The sequence below is a fragment of the Corvus kubaryi genome, unplaced genomic scaffold, assembly GCF_017639235.1.
Source record: "Corvus kubaryi isolate FWS band 111438036 unplaced genomic scaffold, C.kubaryi_AGA036_p1.0 37357, whole genome shotgun sequence".
NCBI lineage: Eukaryota > Metazoa > Chordata > Aves > Passeriformes > Corvidae > Corvus > Corvus kubaryi.
The window spans coordinates 16,716,799-16,736,410 of record NW_024581117.1 but is presented as its reverse complement, the minus strand read 5'-3'; the positions used below and the strand labels follow the sequence as shown (position 1 = coordinate 16,736,410).

General features: G+C 48.3%; 1 long non-coding RNA gene across 2 annotated transcripts; it reads right to left on the bottom strand.

The window, feature by feature from the left end:
* Positions 1-7,682: 7,682 nt before the first annotated feature.
* LOC121667223 lies at positions 7,683-18,455 on the bottom strand. 2 transcript variants are annotated; one of them, XR_006016965.1, is made up of 4 exons: positions 17,297-18,455; positions 11,774-11,954; positions 10,785-10,862; positions 7,683-8,822 (listed from the first exon to the last, which is right to left on the bottom strand). It is a non-coding gene; the product is annotated as an uncharacterized LOC121667223 (long non-coding RNA). The 2 variants fall into 2 exon arrangements; XR_006016966.1 differs by lacking the exon at positions 17,297-18,455 and having other exon boundaries at positions 11,774-12,243.
* Positions 18,456-19,612: the final 1,157 nt, after the last annotated feature.

Here is a 19,612-nt window from a genome sequence, read left to right as displayed (position 1 = left end):
TGAGGCAGCCATCGGGAAGAAAGCTTTTAATCTTGGTGATTTAAGAGGGCAGGGGAACTAGCTTTTAACCAGGCACTCCTTGCCTACTCTATTTTTTAGGGAAAAAAGCAGCAAGGTAAAGAGCCAAACCTGAGAAGGGATTGGGAGCTGAGCGAACTGCTACAATCCCTGCTCCAGCTATCTTCACAAGGTGGTGGGATGTGAGACGAGAGCTCTCCCTGCTCTCAAATCATCCGTGCTCCCAAATTTTGTCAGAGTCCTGATATTTGTGTCCACACATGCCAAGGCAGGGATGTGGGGATGTACAGCCATTGGATCCTACTGATGGGGTGGGCTGTGATGCCTGGAAGTGCCACTGGGAAAGGTTCAAAAGGGCAGAGAGGTTGGGCAATGCAAAGTTCATTTAGACATGAAGGCTGTGTGTGAGAAACCTCTTCCAAACAGGAAAACTCTGGAGAAGGACTATCCCAGGGAACTTTTCAGGCCATGGTGGGGCCAGAACAGTCCTGTTCTCCTGGCACCTGATTCAGTGCCACCTCGATGGGCAGGCTCTTCTCAAAGACCAACCTATAGCTCCATTAAGGTACTTGGATTTGGATACAGTTTGCCTGATGCTGCTGGCATTAGGATTCCAAAGTGAATTTAACCAGTTTGTCCTGAGGAAAGTGTGGGGGTTTAATGAATACAGAGAAAAAAGTGAGAACACAACATCAGCTGGACTCCTGCCATGTCTGACAGCTTCATCTTCCCCTCCTGGGGAAGCTCTTGGCCGGACTGTCTAGGGAACATGTTTGATGTTTCCTTCTCTAGATGGGCAGGGATAACTGATGATGGTCTCCTGCTGAGCACAGGGAGCCACCCCTGAGGTGACAGACCCACTGGGACATCCACACTGGGGCTGGTACAGACAGCAAACCCCTTATTCCAGGTAAAAAACCCTCTTTTCCCAGCTTGTTTCCCTGTTAGGACCCAGTTATCCAAGCATTAGGCTTTGGGAGGTGACTCGCTGTGGTGAGGACAGTGTATCTGGCTGAGGAGAGTGGAGGTTTGGATAGTGCCAAGCTGTTCTTTGGAAATGAAGGTGATCCGAAGAGCTGAGGGACAGGGATGGCTTGCTTTCATTAGTCACCGCTAAGACCTTGGTTCCTGGATCTCATAAAGGCCAGGAGAGGTTGAGGATTTGCTCTTTTCACAGTGTGGCAGCAGTAGATGCTGCAGGCTCAGTATCCAATGGGAAGTGGAGAGTGGAGGAACTATCTCCCTGGAGGATCCAAGGAGATGGGGAGATATCTTCTCCTCATTTAGCTGAGCCACTTCAATCCTCTTTCTAGAAAAACCCTTTCCCATGGTACTACCTTTGTTTTGCCTTTAGCAGGGACACACAGGAACAGCTTCTCACAGCATTTGCCCCAAATTCAGAGAATCAGAACCATGGAATGGTTTGGGTTGGAAGTGACATAAAAAATCATCTTGTTCCAACCCCCTGGAAAGGGCAGGGACACCTTCCACTAGACCAGGTTGCTCAGGGCTCCATCCAGCCTGGCCTTGAGCACTTCCAGGTATGAGGCATCTACAGTTTCTCTGGGCAGTCTGTTCCACCTGTTATGGGGATTTGCTACTTTGAGGGCAGCGGCCTCTCCACAGATTTCCTTTAAAAGAAAACAGAGTGAAAAGCCAATAGCAGGGGTCAGGCAGACAGGAGGGGGATCCCACGTGCCTTTTCTCCTTAGGAAATGAGAAAAAAATGTAAATTACTGAGATTTAGGTTTCCTCTCTGATGATCCACAGCCTCCTGCCTCACCCAGTACCCCAGCTCTTATCTCATACCTGCTCTTTCCATCTTGGAGATTTTGGAAATTCAGTTCCATCTGGTTCTTTCTGATGGAAAGATAGTGTATCACAGGCAAGGCAGGCAGGGCTCTGTTAATTAATGGTAATCCCTTAATCCCAGGGAGATGTGAGAGACTGAGCTGCCCATTGAGTGCACAGAGGTGTCAGACCCAGATGAGGAAAACTGTCCATCCAAGATGGCACCAGAGAGGTTTTTTCCCCTCTATCTATATTTCTATTATCTACAGTTCAATAATTAGGTGTTATCACAAGAATTTTTCCCCCACCATTAGTTGTCATCATCTTGTGAAACCACTTTTGCCAGCAAAAAGAAAAGGAAAATTATTTCTTTTGCAGTTTTAAGGGGAATCAGAGGTGAAGTTTGCTAGGACAGCTTTTCTTCCCATCTGCCTTTCCTCCTGGCATCAACATTTTTATCTAGAGAAAAGCCCTGATGCCAAAAAGCACCATTTCACTTGGACAATTTACCATGTTTAATCTGGAACATTCCTCAGTGCTTTCATCCAGTCAGCCAAAACTGTTCAGCTCTCAGCTTTGCAACATAAAAATACCCCTTTCCTTTTTTAAAAAAAATTTTGTGTATGTCAGTTCTTCAACACCAAAAACAAGCAAGAGCGGAAAACATCCAGATCATGTAATTCCCATGGAAAATTGCATTTGAATGAAAAAATTTTTCTTCCTAGAATGTTAGTATTCATTAAAAAAAATTAAAATAACATATATATTGACTGGTTCTGCTTCTGCTGGTGCCTGTGTTTCCTTCTCCAGCAGGAAAGCACCACATCCCACTGCATGCCAGGAGGCACAATTGGGCTGTAGGATTAAGGCCACAGTGACACATCCCACATCGTTTACCTCTCCTACTTCCCACTGGCAGACTTTGAGCTTTCAAAGTCACTGGCCCAGCAGGAAACAGCAGGGCAGTGTTTTGATGGCCTAAATTTCTTCTGAGTCACCTTAGCAGTGCCCTTCTTCTCTTTATTTGCTCTGGGTTTGTTGTGTTGCCTGTTTCTGTGTTTTCCATTGTCACTCAGCCTTGGGTTGAGGCCAACATTAAGGCTCCAAAGGAGCTTGTTGGGCCTGGCAGAAGGGTGAGTTTTATCCCTGGATTGTGCTGACCTGGAATTTAAAAAGCTAGGAGATCTCCCCAGCTGGGGAGTGATGGAGCTGTGCCCAGGGTGGATGCTCACACCTGCTCTGACTCCTGTGGGCTGTCATGAGGTCAAGCAAAGCAGAGCATGAAAAGGAGGGTGATGTTTTGCTAAAATTTGTTATCTCATGATGTGAAGCTCCTTGGGGTGGCTCACACACTTTCCAAGGATTCTCGATAGACCTTCTTCTCTAGGGTGGTCTGTGCCCTCTGCCAGACTCCTCAGGAGGGGAGGATCCATCCTGGATTTGCTGGGGTGTAAGATTTAGGAGCTTTTACTTTTTTCTCAGTATTAGCAGGGTTGTAGGAAATCTAAAATCTGGGCTTCAAATTAAAAATTTACACCAATACCATTCCTGGTGCATGCCATTAAAAAACTGCTGGGTTAAACAGGTACAGCACAATTCCACACACCCAGCAGTGCTATTCCAGGTCTAATGAAACCTTTCCCTCAAACACAGGGAAGTCTGACTGTTTCCTCAAAGCACTCTCCTTAATAAATCCATCTCTGCTGTAAACTCTGGTTGTCTTCGAGGGTCTCTGACCTTCCTTTGCTTCTCAGCTGCAGGGAGATGGGATGGGATAACAGGTGAGGCACATTCCCTGCTAAGGCCTTTTTGTTGAGTGGACCCAGTTGCTGGGGGATAAAAGGGACCACCTGAGCAGCTCCAGGATGGTATAAGCTCCTCTTTGCTGGGTCTCTACAGGAGGAGCTCAAGGTCTGCTGTATTTAAGGCTAGTATTTACTATCCCCTACTCCACTTTTTCCTTTATTTTAAGAGCTAAAGGACTCTCTGGCTTTCTGCAGCTCTTCTTTCATGGCATAGGAGAAGATTTTGGGAAAGTAGAGCTCATCTTTTCATCAGTTGTTAAGAGAGTTGAAAGCACCAGCTTTTCTTTCTCTTTGGTGCTTGAATTCCCTTATCTTGTGGTGCTTGGAGCAGCCTTTTGGCTTATGAAAGCTGTATGTGGGGATGGCTGGGAAGCCACAAAAGGTGCCTGATAGGAAGCCAGGAAAGATGCCTGTTGAAAAGCATCTTGGCCTGAGCATAGGAATAGCAGCAATCCTTCATATGGGAAGGAAAAAATAATGCTGGTGCTGTGATATGTGCTGATGCTGTGTGTGTGTAATTGCTGGGATGTGGATAAAACCCCAGCTGTGTTTAGCTTTAGTTTTATATTTCTTTGGATGGCTGAACCGGAAAAGGAAAGAAATGAAGAAAGAGCTGCACATGCATAAAAGAATAGAGATGGATAAGACCTAGGTCATCTGCTCAGTACTTTCCTGCCACCAGATGATTGTGCCTGGACTCAAATCTCTGCTCTAAGTTGTGGCTGGGAATACATTAACCTTTAAAACAATAGTATTAGAATTTTATATATTTTCTTTAGCCAAAATGCTGGAAACCTGGTAAATGTGAAGGGCAGGTTGTGTTGAGCGAGTGATACCTCAGGAAACTGGATTTCAGGGGGTTTATTCATGAAGGAGTACTCAGCCTGTTAGAATTCCCTTGGAGGTGGTGCTGACCTGGGGGACTGGGCTCTGTCCTTCCAGGACTTTGTGGCCACCAGTGAAGCCCAGGCAAAGCCAACGGGGTCCCTGTGACAGCACTGGTTCTGCTGTCTGGTCTGTCCATGGGAATTCCAGCTGGAGCTGTAGGAACAGCTCATGATAGTACAGGGAGTAGAGAAAGTGTTGCCTCAAGGCATGTAGTTTTTTTAAGCTCTCATGTAGACTAATTAAATGGTATTCGGGAGCTGTAGAGCTCCTGTGTGATTTCCGCAGCTGTTCCCTGGAGTTGGGTGGCAGGGAAATCATGGAATGGTTGGGGTTGGAAGGGACCTGAAAGAGCAACTAATTCCACCCCCCTGCCATGGGCAGGGACACCTTCCACTAGACCAGGCTGCTCCAAGCCCCATCCAGCCTGGCTGTGAACACTCCAGGGATCCAGGGGTAGTCACAGTTGCTCTGGGCAACCTGTGCCAGGGCCTCATCACCCTACATGTAACAATTTATTCCAAATGTCCCATTTAACTCTGCCCTCTGTCAGATTGAAGCCATTCTCCCTTGCCCCATCACTCCATCCTTTGTCCCAAGTCTCTAGCTCTCCTGGAGCCCCTTTAGGCCCTGGAAGGGGCTCTAAGCTCTCCCCAGAGCCTTCTCCAGGTGAGCACCCCCAGCTCTCTCAGCCTGGCTCCAGAGCAGAGGGACTCCAGCCCTCTCAGCATCTCCATGGCCTCCTCTGGACTCACTCCAGTAGTTCCACGTTCTTATGTTACCTTTCTTCCTCTCTCCTCATTTCACAGCAGCATGGCAACCAGCAAGGAGTGTGTCTCCTTGAGTTTTGTTAGTGCCCAGGGAGTGACTTCAGTAGGAATGATTTGTCTGTGGCTTTCAAAGTGGTGCCATTAAATTTCCATCACTGTTTTTGCTTGTTTCACAGGCAAGACAACCAGTATACCAGATTGGAGGAGCTCTGTCTGGTGCCTCATCCTCTGTGCATTTCTTATCCTGAGCCTCTGCTACTGAATTCTTGTGTGCTGAGATGGTGCTGCAATTTTAAGTGGCTGGAAACCTCTTCCAAAGGAAGAGCAGGTCCAACTTGGAAACAACATATTTTTTAATCTTCTCTTTGGACTGTTGTCTGCTGCTTTTCTGAGTTATTCAGCAAGTTCCAACACAAAGACACAAAGAGAGATGTACTGTTATTATTGGTGGTTGTTGTTCCTAAGTCTTTATTGATTTTTATGAAAGAAATAATAACAATGTGCATGCAGTATCCAGCTAACAAAAGAGGTCCTGCAGTACTGATCTCAAATTAAATACAGAGAAGGAGAATCCAACTGGGATATTGACAGGCAAATACAAAGCCTTGTGTTTCAGGGCAGTGCTGGAGTGAAAGCAGGACTTTGCCTTGTCACAGCCCACCGTGATGAGAAGACAGCCAGCATTGTTCTTCTCTACAGCTCCTCAACAAACATGTCCAAAACATCTCCTGAGGCCAGAAAGAAGGATGTTATCAGTAGGAGGGAGCTGCTCCCTGAGACTCGACTTGACTTTGGGCTGATCTGTGATACCTGGGGGAAACTGGGGTGCCCCCAGGGCAGCAGGAGTGGGGTGTGAGCCTTGTAATGCCTTAAGGTACCTCGGTCAAACTGCTGTGCTTGAGCACACAGATGGGTTTCTGTAGAGGGTTTCCTCTTTGTCCGAGTTGCTGGTGTACATCAAAGCCAGGCTGCAGGGGGCTTGGAGAAACCTGGGATAGTAGAAGGTGTTCCCTGCCTATAGCAGGGGGTTGGATCTAGGTGATCTTAAAGGTCCTTTCCAACCCAAACCATTCCACGATTCCATGGGGAGCTCAGGGCATCCTTTCAGCAATGAGAAAGTCATGAGGAGGGAAAGCAAAGAGAAAATCTGTTCCTCATGGTTGGTCTGACTTTCTTCCTGTTGGATTAGCTTGCCAATTCTGAGTCAAGGGTTGACTCATCCCAAGTAGGGAAGGGTGTAAGGGACCAGCTCTGACATTGCTGCTGATCTGAACTCCATCCTCTTTATCCAACCCTAACAGATGGCCTGGAAAAGATCTCTCTCCTTTTTTTCCTCTCCTTCCTTTCTTTCTGCATGTTCTCACACATGTCAAGATGTAACTTACATGAGAGAGATGGTGTTGCTGATGTTCCACCTGAGAACAGGAGCTACTAGATGCCACATGAAAAAGTGTCAGTCTTTGTTGCTGGATTCTCACCCCAAAAATGGTAAGTTCAATGAGGCTCAGGTAATGTCAGAATTTGTCTCTCCCTTGACTTTACAAGGAATTCCTGAGCACAATATTGAATCACAACTGTATCTCTGCTCTTAAATCATTTCCTCTAGCAAAACATCACCCCACAGAGGCAGTCCTTTCAGTGAAGACAAAAGTGAAAGTGTTTATTGGTTTGAAAAGATCCCTCTGTGTGCCAGAATCAGTGTGAGAGAGAATGGAGTGTAAGTGCCTCTGGCAATGCCTTCACAGGGCGGTTTATCATGCTGGCATGAGAAGGAGCTGAGCAAACACAAATATTAAACTAATATTTTTGGCGCTCAGTGAATTTTGATTGTCAGCTTGTGGTGCCCGAGGCAGCAAACAGGAATGAGATGCATTATCCTTAAGCTTTGTATTCATGGCTGAATTGATGCTCCTTTTCTATTTATTTATAAGTGTGTGTGACTCTAGGTATTGCTATTTATATGTTGTGTGAGGGAGAGATGCTAATGAGGACCCAGCTGAGGCTGCCGAGTCAAGAGGTAAAACAGCAAAACCAATGAGGTTTGGTCCTCAGGATACCTAAATCTACACCAAATTGATGATATGGCAATTTTCTGCTCAAATGTGACTGGAGAGAGGGCCAAGGATGTTTAGGATGAGTGGAAAAGACTCCACATTTTCCAGATCTCTGCAGTTCAGTGTCAAGAATCCTTCATCCTACCAAGATGTGGGGCAAAAAGGAAAGCTGAGGATTGGTTGATCAGCAGAAGGTCAAGGCTAATTCAGAGGCTTTTGCTCAGCTGTGGGATGGAAACCTGTCTTCTGCCTCCAGCTGTGCCCCAAATTGGTGCTGCCAGACTTGACTTCAAGGAGCCAGGATGATATTTTTTGGTGTGTTGTTTTCTTTTTTTCTTTTTTTTTTTTTTTCCCCCGTTCTTTTTTTTTTTTTTCCTTGGACAGACACTGAGGAAAAAAAACAAGATTGTCAACCCATGACCCTTCTGAAAAGATGGGACCACCTTTCGAGCTCCAAAGAGCCCTGCTGTTGGTTGAGAGGCATTTTGTGGAGACTGTACCAATTATGTGGGATTTTTCAGAGTGTGGGAGCTGTTATTTTCTTGAGTGAGCAATGAAGAGGCTGAGAGGTATGAGAGGTGATAGACAGCTTTGCAAGGGAACTGCAGTTAACCTGGAGTTAAATTGAACTCCCTGGGAGCATTGGGAGCCAAAGACAAGTTCTGTGTGTTGCTGCACATGGGAAGAAGCACTTCCCAGGTCACTGCATGTGGCTTCACAGAGGGAGCTTGTCCAGCACCAGGTTTGTTCATCTCCCGGGTCATCCTTGTGGGAAAATGCAAGAACCAAGCTCCTTCCTGTGGGGAGATTCAAGAAAATTTCCATGTTGTGCTCCTTATTCAAACCTGGTTAAAAAAATGAGCTGAATGGCAAAGAGAAAAAGGACAAGCAGTTCTCTTTTTTTTTTTTTTTCTTCTTAGCCATCTTTGAGGGTGATTCACCTTCCCCAAATTCCTGACAATTTCTCAAAATGACCAGCAGCTCTATCTTGTAGTTTCTGACTCATAAACTGCTGGAAGTTTCTTGGGCTGAATTCAGACTAAGAAAAATGTAAGCATTGGGTTTGATCCTGCATGAAGTTGTTTTGTAGAGGGCAAGGGGCAAACCAAGAGGGGAAAAAGCAGAAGATGTAGTGAGAAAGAGGTAAAGATGAAGGAACAAGAGGTAAAACCCAAAAAGGAAACCTGTATGTGGATTTTGAGCAATGGAGAAAAAAAATAATCTGTTCTGAGGCCAAACAAATGTGCAAAATTATGAATGATGCAAAACTCGGAGCTGTGGTTGGTTTCCTATTGTGGCAGTGATATTAGTAATAAAATCAATACCAATACTTAGCTAGGCCTAATAACTACACAGATCAGATTGGATTAGATGGATATTACTTATCCTAATAACCTGCTTTTGTTGCCATTGCACTCTAGGTAGGGATAGGTATCATGTCTCTTACTTGTAGTCGTAACTGGAAATGGTTGGTCCATACCCCAGCAATTCAACCTGTCCTGAAATGAAAAGAAAGACAGATTCCATGGAGAATCCTCTGCCTGACAGCCTTGGTGCTATGGCACATGTGACAACCCAGTGCAAGGCACTGAGAATCAAGGTAATTAAGACCAGGCTTGCCCTGAGCTTTGGACCACTAAATCCCTCCCAAAATAGGCTTTGCAGCAATTTTTGGAGGTTCTGACATCAGGTTCCAAGGCTCCATTTGATGTTGGAGCACCACCAAAAGGCCTCGACAGGTTTGTTGAAGAAGGCTGCGTTGAAATGTCTGCTTCCAGGTGAGGCAGGTCAGGCTGGGGGTCATCACCTCTCCCAGCTCAGGGTGACCACTGCGCCCCACGTCTCATCTTGGAAACCTTCCTGGCAAACTTCTGGCCTTAATCAATACTCTTCCATGAGGAACACCAGCTTAGAGAAAACAGCATATTTAAAAGCAAAAGGCACGCTGGGGTTTCTTGAATTTGTTCCAAACAGTTCTACATTCAATCACCCAGAAACTGTCTCCCTGCAGGCAACAATATCTTTTACTAATGAGGGTATGGAATAGCTGCGCTTGTACTTCACAAGTTCTTTGCTCTGACTCTGCACCTGCCCTGTTGGGGCTCCTCCCTCCTTTTTTGGGTCTTTTTGGGCTACTTTGTGTCAATGAAATCATCAGCAAAAGGAGGGGAAGGAAAAACCAAGGGGCGAGGTCACTTTAGATCTGAAATGAGAAGGATGTTCACGTCAAATCTGGGCCCTCTGAGCTGGGAAACAGGAATTTGGCTTGCTCTCCTGCTCTCCAAGTGGCACCAAGGGGGCTGCTGGGTGTCAATTCCAGACACTTTGGAATTAACTCCAGCCTTGGGACAACTTTGGCACTGCTCCACAATGTGCAGGGGGTGGGTGAAGGATGCTCTAAAAATCTCTTCATGGGCATCCCCCCCTGAATATGCACTCACATCAGTGCCTGCGGGGTGTCCCTGCTGAGCAGGGACACAGGGACCCAACAGCATCATCCCCACTGCATTGCTGCTGCCTCATTTCAGCTGGCCTGGAAGTGCTTTCAGCCTAAAAATAGACAGATTGTCCACTTCAGCTGTAATTACCAGCTAAAAAGAACTGGTGGGCAACAGGAGGGCTGGAAGATGTAGAAGGGAGGACAGAGAAGGAAAAGAGGAAAGGGAGAAAGTAACAAAGAAATGCATTGCTGGGTGTGATTGTATCCATCATCCAGGTTGCTGCCTGTGGTCCCTGTGAGGGATCCTGAACCAAGGAGGCTAGACCTGTGACTTCCTTGAGGTGCAGAGGAAGGGCTTCTGTCCTGAATTATCCATCTGCCCCAAATTATTCATCCACCCCTGTCCTGGGTTGCAGTGTATTCTATTACCATCCCCATCAGCTGTTGAAATCAGGTGGGGCAGTGTTTCCTTGCCTCCTCCCCCCAGACTATCTTTCTGTTAATTGCCCATCATTGTCCTGCCGCCTGACTCAGAGATAACTCCCTCCGGACTATCTCCTGTTAATGAGCCTAATCAACACTTTGCCTCATGACTCGTTACCCCATTGTGAGATGCTCCACCCAGAGGGAGGAACCAAGCATCCCATCGTGGATATAAGCTGAGGCTGAACACCAGAGAGACTGGCTTCCCACTGGATTTCCAGAGGACAGGAGCTACACAGCCACCATTGGACTTCCTGAGGAAGAGCAGACTGTTTTACTACAGGATCACTGCTTCAGAGGACTGCAGCCACCATTCTACCAGACTGCTACCACCACCCTGCCTAACAGGGTGTCAGGTTGTACCTTGACTCTGTCAGTTTGACAGTGTTTTCTTTTACCTTTTTTTTTCCCCTTTTCTTTAATTTCCATTAAATTGTTATTCTGACTTGGTGCCTCCCACTGGTTCGTTTTCAAACTAGCACAACCCCATTCCTGCATTTCCCAGCAAGCAAGGCTGGCTGGGATTGTCTACCCTTACCCCTGGGCCAAGGTAGGCTCTTTTTCAGGCAGCATGGAGCTCTGTGGTGTCCTTGACTCGTCTTCCATCAGCCCTGGCCTGTGGAAAATGCACAGAAGAGGGAATTTCCTCCTGTCAGGAACCAGGACTGAAATACACATACACGCTGGATCCATGAGAATTTTTTTTTTTGGGGGGGGGGGGGGGGGCGGCCGAATTTCTTCTGCCACCCTCCCCATCCCATATGTGTCCTGATCACTCACGTCTCCATTTTTCTGCAGTCTTTAAATATCAACCTCCCCACCAGCCAGGTCCTATTTGTAGAGCTGTGAACTGGATTACATTCATTTCTTTAAGTGTATCTGCCTCACTGCTTGCAGGAGCTGATGATCTTTGACTGGGCTGAAGAGGAGGGAAGTGCAATTCCAGTGCTCGCAGTGGTGCTGCCAGCCCTATCCCTTCCCCTTGCTCCAACACCCATGAGCGAGGAGGGATCCTGGGTGTCGGAGCTGGTGGGTAATGAATTAACTGGAAAACTGGAGCAATTCAAGTGACTTTCCCAGAGTCACTGACACTTCTTGGCACTGCAGCAAGGGGTCAGGAGGAGGGTCCTGGGATGATCAAGGGATCAGCAAGAAGGCAGTGATAATGTGGCAGGCAAGTTTTGGGGTTGCCAAATGCCCCCACTCCTGCACACCTCCATGAGCCAGGAATGCACCTTGGCGACAATCCCCTTTCCACCCTCTGGCTTCCCACCCCCTCCAGCACCCAGGAAGGCTGGAGAGCCCATGCACAAGCTGCTGGGATCTCAGGGAAGCACTGGCCAGATGGCAGATGGAGAGCACAGCACACCCCAAGCCTAAAGCTCTGGCTATGCCTGTGGTCTCTTTTAAATTCCAGCAGTGTCCTGTCGTTGTCAGCTAATGCCCTCTAATGGGTCCATTAAACAGCTCTGTCTTTGCCTTGGCTCCTCATTCCCCCCTCCCCTCCTCATAATCAGGCAGCATTACCTGCTCCAGAAGATACGAATACACTCCTTAAATCTGTCTAAATGACATCACTGAACCAGCAGCAGACGCACCCTTCCTTGGCCAAGGCAGACTCTTGGATGCGGGTCTGAGAGTGAGGGAGGATCCACCTCTGGCACACAGCATTCCCTGCAGGAGTGTGGGTGTCCCCGAGGGCACCTGTCTGTAATTAGAACAGATTTACAGCAGATAGTTCCTCCATCCCTGTGGAGCAGAGGGATATTTGCTTCCTCTCCACCTAAAGTCTTGCCAACCTACTCTTGACCATAAGCTTTGCTGCTCTTCCAAACATTCCAGCCAAAAGCTTTGCTCACTGCCAGGGCAAAATCTGCCATGAAACCCAGGCAGGACAGACACTCATCCCTGGCCCCCGTTTGCCTCTGCGTGGAAGCATCTCTTCAAACACCAGAGGAACAGGGACTGCAGTGACTCAAAATCAACTCCTTTTTTGCTCAGTACTTGGTTGGCTTTCTCTGGAGTTTGGGGAAATTTTTAATAACGCTGACTATTGATAATCTGTCACTGGGAATTTGCTCAGCGCTTTGCGGCACCAATGCTAAAAATACAAGGTCCTGCTCCCCAGAGTGCCTGGAAACATTGAGGGAAAGCAAATTGGGAGAAGTGGTAAGGTCAGGGAGAGACGTGGAGTTCCCAGGTGCACAGCCAGCTGAGAAGGCTGCTGGGGACAGGACCAAGCAAGGCTTGTGGGCGACTTAGAGGGGAAAAGGGAGAGAAATGTGGGTCTGTTGGAAGCTCACTGCCTGTGCTGAAGGAGCATCATGATTTTGGGGTCCACCACATGATTTTGAGACATATCATTTGCTTTTCTCTGCTCCCCTTTCCCTGAAGATGGGGAAAACAGGGCTCTGGGGGCTCTTTGAGATCCATGGGTGGAACCACAGTGATGCTAATTTTGGCTATCCAAAGGAAGGCTAAAGGAAGAGAGAGGTAAGAGGAGCCCCAGACCTGAGAGAGATGCAGAAGGGTGTGCACAGCTCTGTGTCCTCAGGCAGACGGGTGTTTTGTAGCAGAAGGTGAGGACAGAAATTGCCTTTAAGACAACATGGCCCTTGTGCAAACTTAAAAGTGCATTTAACTCTCTGGTTTAATGTCAGTTTTATTCCTAATGACCCCTGATATGGCAGGCAGGCCTTCATCTTCTCCTGTTCGTGCTGGGCTGCGCACTCCCGGGTTTGTTTTTCCCCCTTCCTGTGTTGCTCTGTGATAATGTCATGCTGAGCTGCTGAAGCCAGCTGCAGTTTTGACAGATGATGTACCAGTTCCCTCCGCTTCAGATTTGACATTTCCATGAGCACTAAACACACATGCTTATAAATTTTAAAAAGGAAAAGAAACCCCACCACCTCTCTCTCCTGGTTTGGTTCGTTGGGGTTTTATTGTGTGTGTCATTTTGAAGTTGTTGAAAAGTGCAGGATGAATGGATCTTGAAATTAAAACCTTCTATATAAGGGTGATGGAACCACTGTGTGTGACGGTCCTCACTCTGGTGGCAGTGCCATCCATGGCACCTTCATGCCATGACTTTCCCCCTTCCATTAGGCTGTCTCCCATTACTCCATGGCTCTGGATTTAGCATACAAAGCTCTAAATATTTCAGGGCTGTGCTGCAAGACATAGCAGCTCCTTCCTCCTTTGCGGCCAAGACAGTGGAACACAGTGGTTTGGGAAAGACGATCCACTGGAAGATGGGAGGGAGGGTGTCATGGGTTAGCAAACATAGTCCTGGAAGTGATGTTTTTGCAAAGGGGTGCTTACAGCTTCCTCTGTGACCTGACAGAACCTATTAACTGGCTAGTTTGAGTACTGACAACTTTTTAAGTCACTTAAAAATTTGACTGCCTCTGTGATCCACACTTAAGAATAGACACTCCCCCCCCCCCCCCCCCCCCAGCTCTGTCTCCGGTGCTGGGACAGGAATGTGGGGGCCAGCGGGCCCAGCCCAGGCCCTGCTCAGGCCAGGCTGGGCCAGGCCACGGCCATCCTGGAGCTGATGGGCCCTGTTCCACCTGCAGAACCCCCGCACAGTCCTGCTGTGGGCAGCCGGAGCGGCCCGGCTCCCCCTCTCCAGTGTGGCCAAGATTCAGCTGAAGCTGCCCCACTGTCCAGCAAAGATCATGTAACCAACAGCGGTAAGTGACATTCCAGCTGCAAGGCCGAGGTGAGATTAACCCTTTTAGTGCTGTGAAGAGCTGAAAACCTGAGGGAGAAGAAAGAGGAAATGCTTAAAGCTGAAATTCTGTTGTAAAGCTATGATGTATCAGTATCTGTTATAACTTCATGAAGGCATGGGAGGTGGAGCGTTCAACTTGTATTTGCGAACAAAAGCACCTGTGCTGGAATAAGCAAATGCTGAAGCAGCTGTAATTTGATGAGAAGTTTCAACAGGGAGAGATGGAAGCGATGAGGACTCTTGCTCCAAATGGAAAGAAGATCTCAGTTCCTAGATACTCCCAGAGATAGTCCCAGAGATGAAGATGAGGAGGACCCTTTTGCTCCCAGGGACAGGAGGAGTGCCTCTGTTCTTAGAGATGAAATGTTCCCAGAGATGAGTGAAGAGAACTTTTATTTCTGAATGGCTCAACCTTAAAATTGTACCCTAGTGGCTCAAGATTGGACCCTCGAAAGCAGTTGTGGGAAAAGCTGCAAGTTGTGGGAGGGGGACTCTCACATGATGCAAGCAGAGAACTAACCCGAGCAGCTGTCTCGTTGTGACAATTTCTCCATAGCATGAGCAAGAGAGACTCCTCTTCCTAAATGGACTGAACAAGGTTATTATGGAAGTGGTAAACAGACTGAACATCTCAAGGGTTGTCTTTTTACATTGTCAGTGGGAGAAGGGAGGAAGGTGGGGGGAGGAGAAGTGTTCTGAAGATGTGGTATGATTTTATTTCTTTTTCCTTATTTTAGGTCTATTAATAAACTTCTTTATATTCTTCCAAGTTTGGTGCCTGCTTTGCTTTCTCCTAATTCTTATCTCACAGAAGGTAAATAGTAATGAGTATTTTGGACCAAACCACTACACTAAAATGGTGTTTTTGCCCAGTTTTCAAACTGAACCCGCTACAGAGGGCTAACCCCAGAAGGGAGCCTCTACTTGAAGCCTGGGCTCCTGGCAGAGAAAGAACAGGGGGAAAAGGTGGGAAGAACTTTAAAGCCATCGGCTGATATTCTTTGAGCTTTCATGCTTTCAGCAGAAGAAGCCAAGGGGAATTTTTCCTTTTATATGGATGGAAGCAGGATCAGGCTATTTATTTTTGATGAAATGCCAAGAAATGGTTGATTTTGTTTAGAAGCAGCAAAAAAGATGTAATAAATAGTGCTTCCTGCTCTGAGAAATGAGTGAGGAGCCCAGATCTGATAACTGCCTGCAAACATCCTTTCTTTTGTGCTGTGAGTGATGGGACTCCAGCACCCACAGAGGATCTTGGGTTGGAGAACACACCGAGGTCTGACACTTCTGCCACCTAAAGAACTGACTAAACTTGCCTTGGGATGTTACAAAAGGGGGAGTGTGGGTTGTAGAGGTCCCATTTCTACAGCGTAGCTCTGGCTAATGCAGAGGAGGATGCTGTGGGTCAGTTATTGCACAGAAGAAAAGCAGCCTCAATTCTGGGGCTCACCTATCTTTGGAAAGTCAGCTGATGAAAATCACCTTCTGTTGTAGTGCTAGGTTTAGTTTAGCAAGCTGCCTCTTTCCTTGAGAGCTCAGCGGAGCTGCTTAGGGCAGTGCAACCATGGTCAGTCGCCCTCCTGTAGTCCATTTTGGACGGCTCCATGGTTTTGCTCTGGCTAGCTATCAGCCTTACAACCAGTGATGGTGAAGGAGGCGAGAAGGGTCTCCCCATGAGGGTTTCAGAGGACTTTTAATAGTTCCATCTTGTCCCAGTGACCCCCAGAGGCAGAGAGACCTGGTGATCCAGGTGCAGGGGGGTTTTCTCAGGGGCGGTACATGGGCGGGCTTGGGGTACAGGAACCAATAGGGAGGACCCAAGGGAGTGGCCAGGGCTAAGGGCAAGGAAGGGGGAGGGAACAATGTGGGATAGGAAAAGCAATGGCTAAACAGATCGCCACATCTCCCCCTTTTCATATTAATTGAAAAGGGAAGGGCGTAATTTTTATACAACAGAAAAAATGGTAAAACAATACAAAATAATTAAATTAAAAATGGTGAGGCAGCTGGTTGTTGTTGACTTTGGAGACGGGTGCTGGCTGAGTTCTCACACAGCAGCTGCTTTTGTAGCTTTCTTCTGCTGAGGCTGCTGGGATGGCTTCTTTTTGGTTGCTGCTTTTTTCACTTCTCGTCAAAGTGGCATGGCGAATAGGGAAGGGGGGTGCTGCGGCGCTGTTTCTATGCCGTGAGGTGCACAGAGCTGCCGATACCCTTGGGGCAAGCCAGGTCGCATTGTCCCCGGGCCAGCCTCACCCCCGCGGGTCCGGTCCGGGGCCGGGGCTTTTCCCCAGCGCAGCCGCCGCTCCGGTGCCGATACTGCTCGGGGGGCAGGGGAGGCTCAGGGCAGGACTGCGGCGGGCTGCGCGGCTCTGGCGGGACGGCGCCGGCACGGGCTCTCACGCTGGGCCGGCTCTGCGTGCATTTCTGGGTTCGGGAAGCGAGGAAACCGGCGGAGGGGAGGCAGGGGCTGAGACAGGGACGGGACGGCACAGGCTTGCCGGTGAAGGGGGGCGTGAACACAGGCGGGACTTGCTGCCGGGAGGGGAGAGGCTGCCGTGGCAGCCCGCGCGGCTCAGGGGGAGGGGAGCCTGTGGCCGGAATGGGACACACGGTGACACGGGGAGGGGCTGCCGGGGGCACACACCCTGCTGTGGGGCAGGGACTTGGCACAAAGGCACTCTGCATTTTGGGAGGGGGGAAGGGGGCCGACGCAGCACACCGAGCGATGCAGGGGGCGGGGTTAAGGAGGGGCCAAGTGTTTTCAGGCACGCGGGAAGGTAACCGAGTACAAGAAGGAGAAGGCAACATGGTGGAGCCTAACACGCGGCTGCCGCCATCTTGGCTGCTACTTAAGAGCCGATACGACGGGGGTTTTGGGGGGTCGGGATAAGGGTTTACGGGGAGCTCCCAGGCTGGGGTGATCAGCCCTAGCTCGGTGAGGGGACAGGAGAGACACGGAAGGATTCAGAACATTTTCTGATCTCTCCTGAGGGTCAGAGGGAGAGGACTGGAGGTTTCTGTTTCCAGATGACTGAGTGAAACAAAACAAAGGTTAGTTCTTTTTATATCTCACGTGCAAGGCGCCCCCCCCCCCCCCCTGCTAAAATTAACTCCCAAACTGGGGGCACTGAACTTGCATCTTCTCTTGTTAGGGATGGTTTTTTTCTTGCCGGGGCTTCACATGAGGTGTGACCTCCTTCATCTCGACAAGAACTCACCCCCAACCCTCCATCCAAACCGAGGCAAAAGGATTAAACTAAATAGAAAAATGACCCTCTGAACCAGGCCATTCCCGGCTCCCTTTTGAGGCTTACCAGCACAAAGAGTCTCCCACTCTTTTACCAGGCTTGCCAGGCTCCTCTTCAGGGCTTTCCAGAATGAGGAATCAACTTAGAGCACTCTGTGTGGTCCATCACTGTCTAGCCGACCCCGTTTTAAAAGTGCGACTCTTATCAAGAGGCTACCGGCTGTCCCTTCCATCGTCTAGCTGAAACGCTAGCTTCACGTTGGGGAAACGGCTTCCCAAAGGCGACTATGCTCACCAGGGCACCTCTTCTCGGATGCCTCATATTGGGACGCCATTTGTTGTAATGCTAGGTTTAGTTTAGCAGGCTGCCTCTTTCCCTGAGAGCTCAGCGGAGGTGCTTAGGGCAGTGCGACCATGGTTGCCCTCCCGTAGTCCATTTCGGATGGCTCCGCGGTTTTGCTCTGGCTAGCTATCAGCCTTACAACCAGTGATGGCGAAGGAGGCGAGAAGGGTCTCCCCATAAGGGTTTAAGAAGATCTTTTAATAGTTACATCTTGTCCCAGCAACCCCTAGAGGCAGAGAGGCCTCGTGATCTGGGGGCAGGGGGGTTTTCTCAGAGGCTCAGGGGCGGTACATGGGCGGGCTTGGGGCACAGGAACCAATAGGGAGGACCCAAGGGAGTGGCCAGGGCTAAGGGCAAGGAACGGTGCGGGGGGAACAATGTGGGATAGGAAGAGCAATGGGTAAACGGATTGCCACAACCTTCAAACTCCAGCCAGGACAGAGAAGAGCTCCAGGCTGCTATTCCTTGTGGGAAAGCATGGTGAAGAGAAGGCGGTGAGGGTTTGCTGTGGAATCAAGGGCAACTGAAGGAAGAAGAGGGACCTCAATACCTGTAAAGAGAATCCATCTGAATCCATAGTCAGCACCATCCCAATTCCTGTCTAATGAAGTGCTATTCCTGTTGCTGTCAGAGTTGAAGCAATGTGAGATTTAAGAGGCTGGTGAAGATACTGTGTTGAACTGCTTGATGCCACCTCAGCGAGTGAACAACACTGCTGCCTTCCCCTGAATATTTTGCATTGAAAATTGGAAGTGCCACATCAATCCAAAATCCCATTATTGGCTTTTTTATTATTATTTCTTTTGTAACAGAGCCAGGGGAGCAGCTCACCCTGCCCATTTTCCAGTATCCTGGTTTTCCCTGTGTTAGCCACCCACTTTTGCCTGCATGGGAAACACCAACCCATGGCATTGCACAGGCAATCAAGTAATACTTCCCTTCACTAATCACAGAAATGAATGCTGGCTCAGGCATAAACGAGGAACAAAACCAAAGGATTTGATCTTTCTTGCCCCAGCACTGGCATTTGCCTCCACCTCTTGGACCTTTGGCAGCTGGGCATCACCTCCATGTCCCTTTCCTTGCCTGGAGTGTGTTTGAACAACAGCCCTGGAGATGCCAGGGAAAGAGTTGGAAGTACCAGCCCCACCCCAAGCAAAGGGCACGGGGAGGTGACAGCTGCTCAGGTGACACTTCCTTGTTTTTTGGAGCGCCGGTGATCCAGAGGAAACACGTTTGTTTGGGAGGTTTGAACAGAAGTGGCAACATATGCACTGTGTAATAAAAACATGAAAACCACTGTTATGCTTTCAGGAAGGAAACAGGAGAAAAACTGCAGGCATCAGAGAAAAAGCTGGCAGAATTATAGAAAGGCAATATTTAATAGTTCACCAATCGCATTTCCAAGGTATGTTACCCCTAGAGCTGAATTAAATATTGATCTTTTTTGTTTGTTAAAAAAAAAAAAAAAAAGCACAAACCCAAGCATCTCCCACCACCAAAAATTTAAATGTTGGCTGCTGCCCCTCCTATTTCTCACACCTGAATGAGTGCATCCCCCCCTTTTAAGCAGCTTGGGTCAGTTCTTGTTTAGCATCCCCTGGTAGCCCCTTCCCCCTGGCTCTACCCAGGGGTTGGTCACCCTCACTGCTTCCTGGGCCTGTGCTGAGAGCCCAGCAAGGGTAATTGGGAATTTTTTTTTGGAGCCTTTTCATCAGGGGTGTGTTTTACCCTTCACACCTGAAGTTTTTACTAGCACAACTGCAGATCTAGAAAAACTCATGCAGTTGAGGGAGGATGGGAAGATGTGGGAGGTAAAGGGCAGTTCTGAGAGCTTCTTATACCAACTTCACCTCTAAAAGCTGTAACGGGGCCTTTTGACACTGCATTAATACCACAGATATAAATAACTATCTCTGAGTGGTCTAGCTCTTGTGAGGAGATATCAGCTTTGATAATTTTTAAATTTGTGTAAGGCAGCTTGGAATTACCTCCAAAGGGTTCTCTATAAAGCCAGATTGTATTGCATTTAATACATAT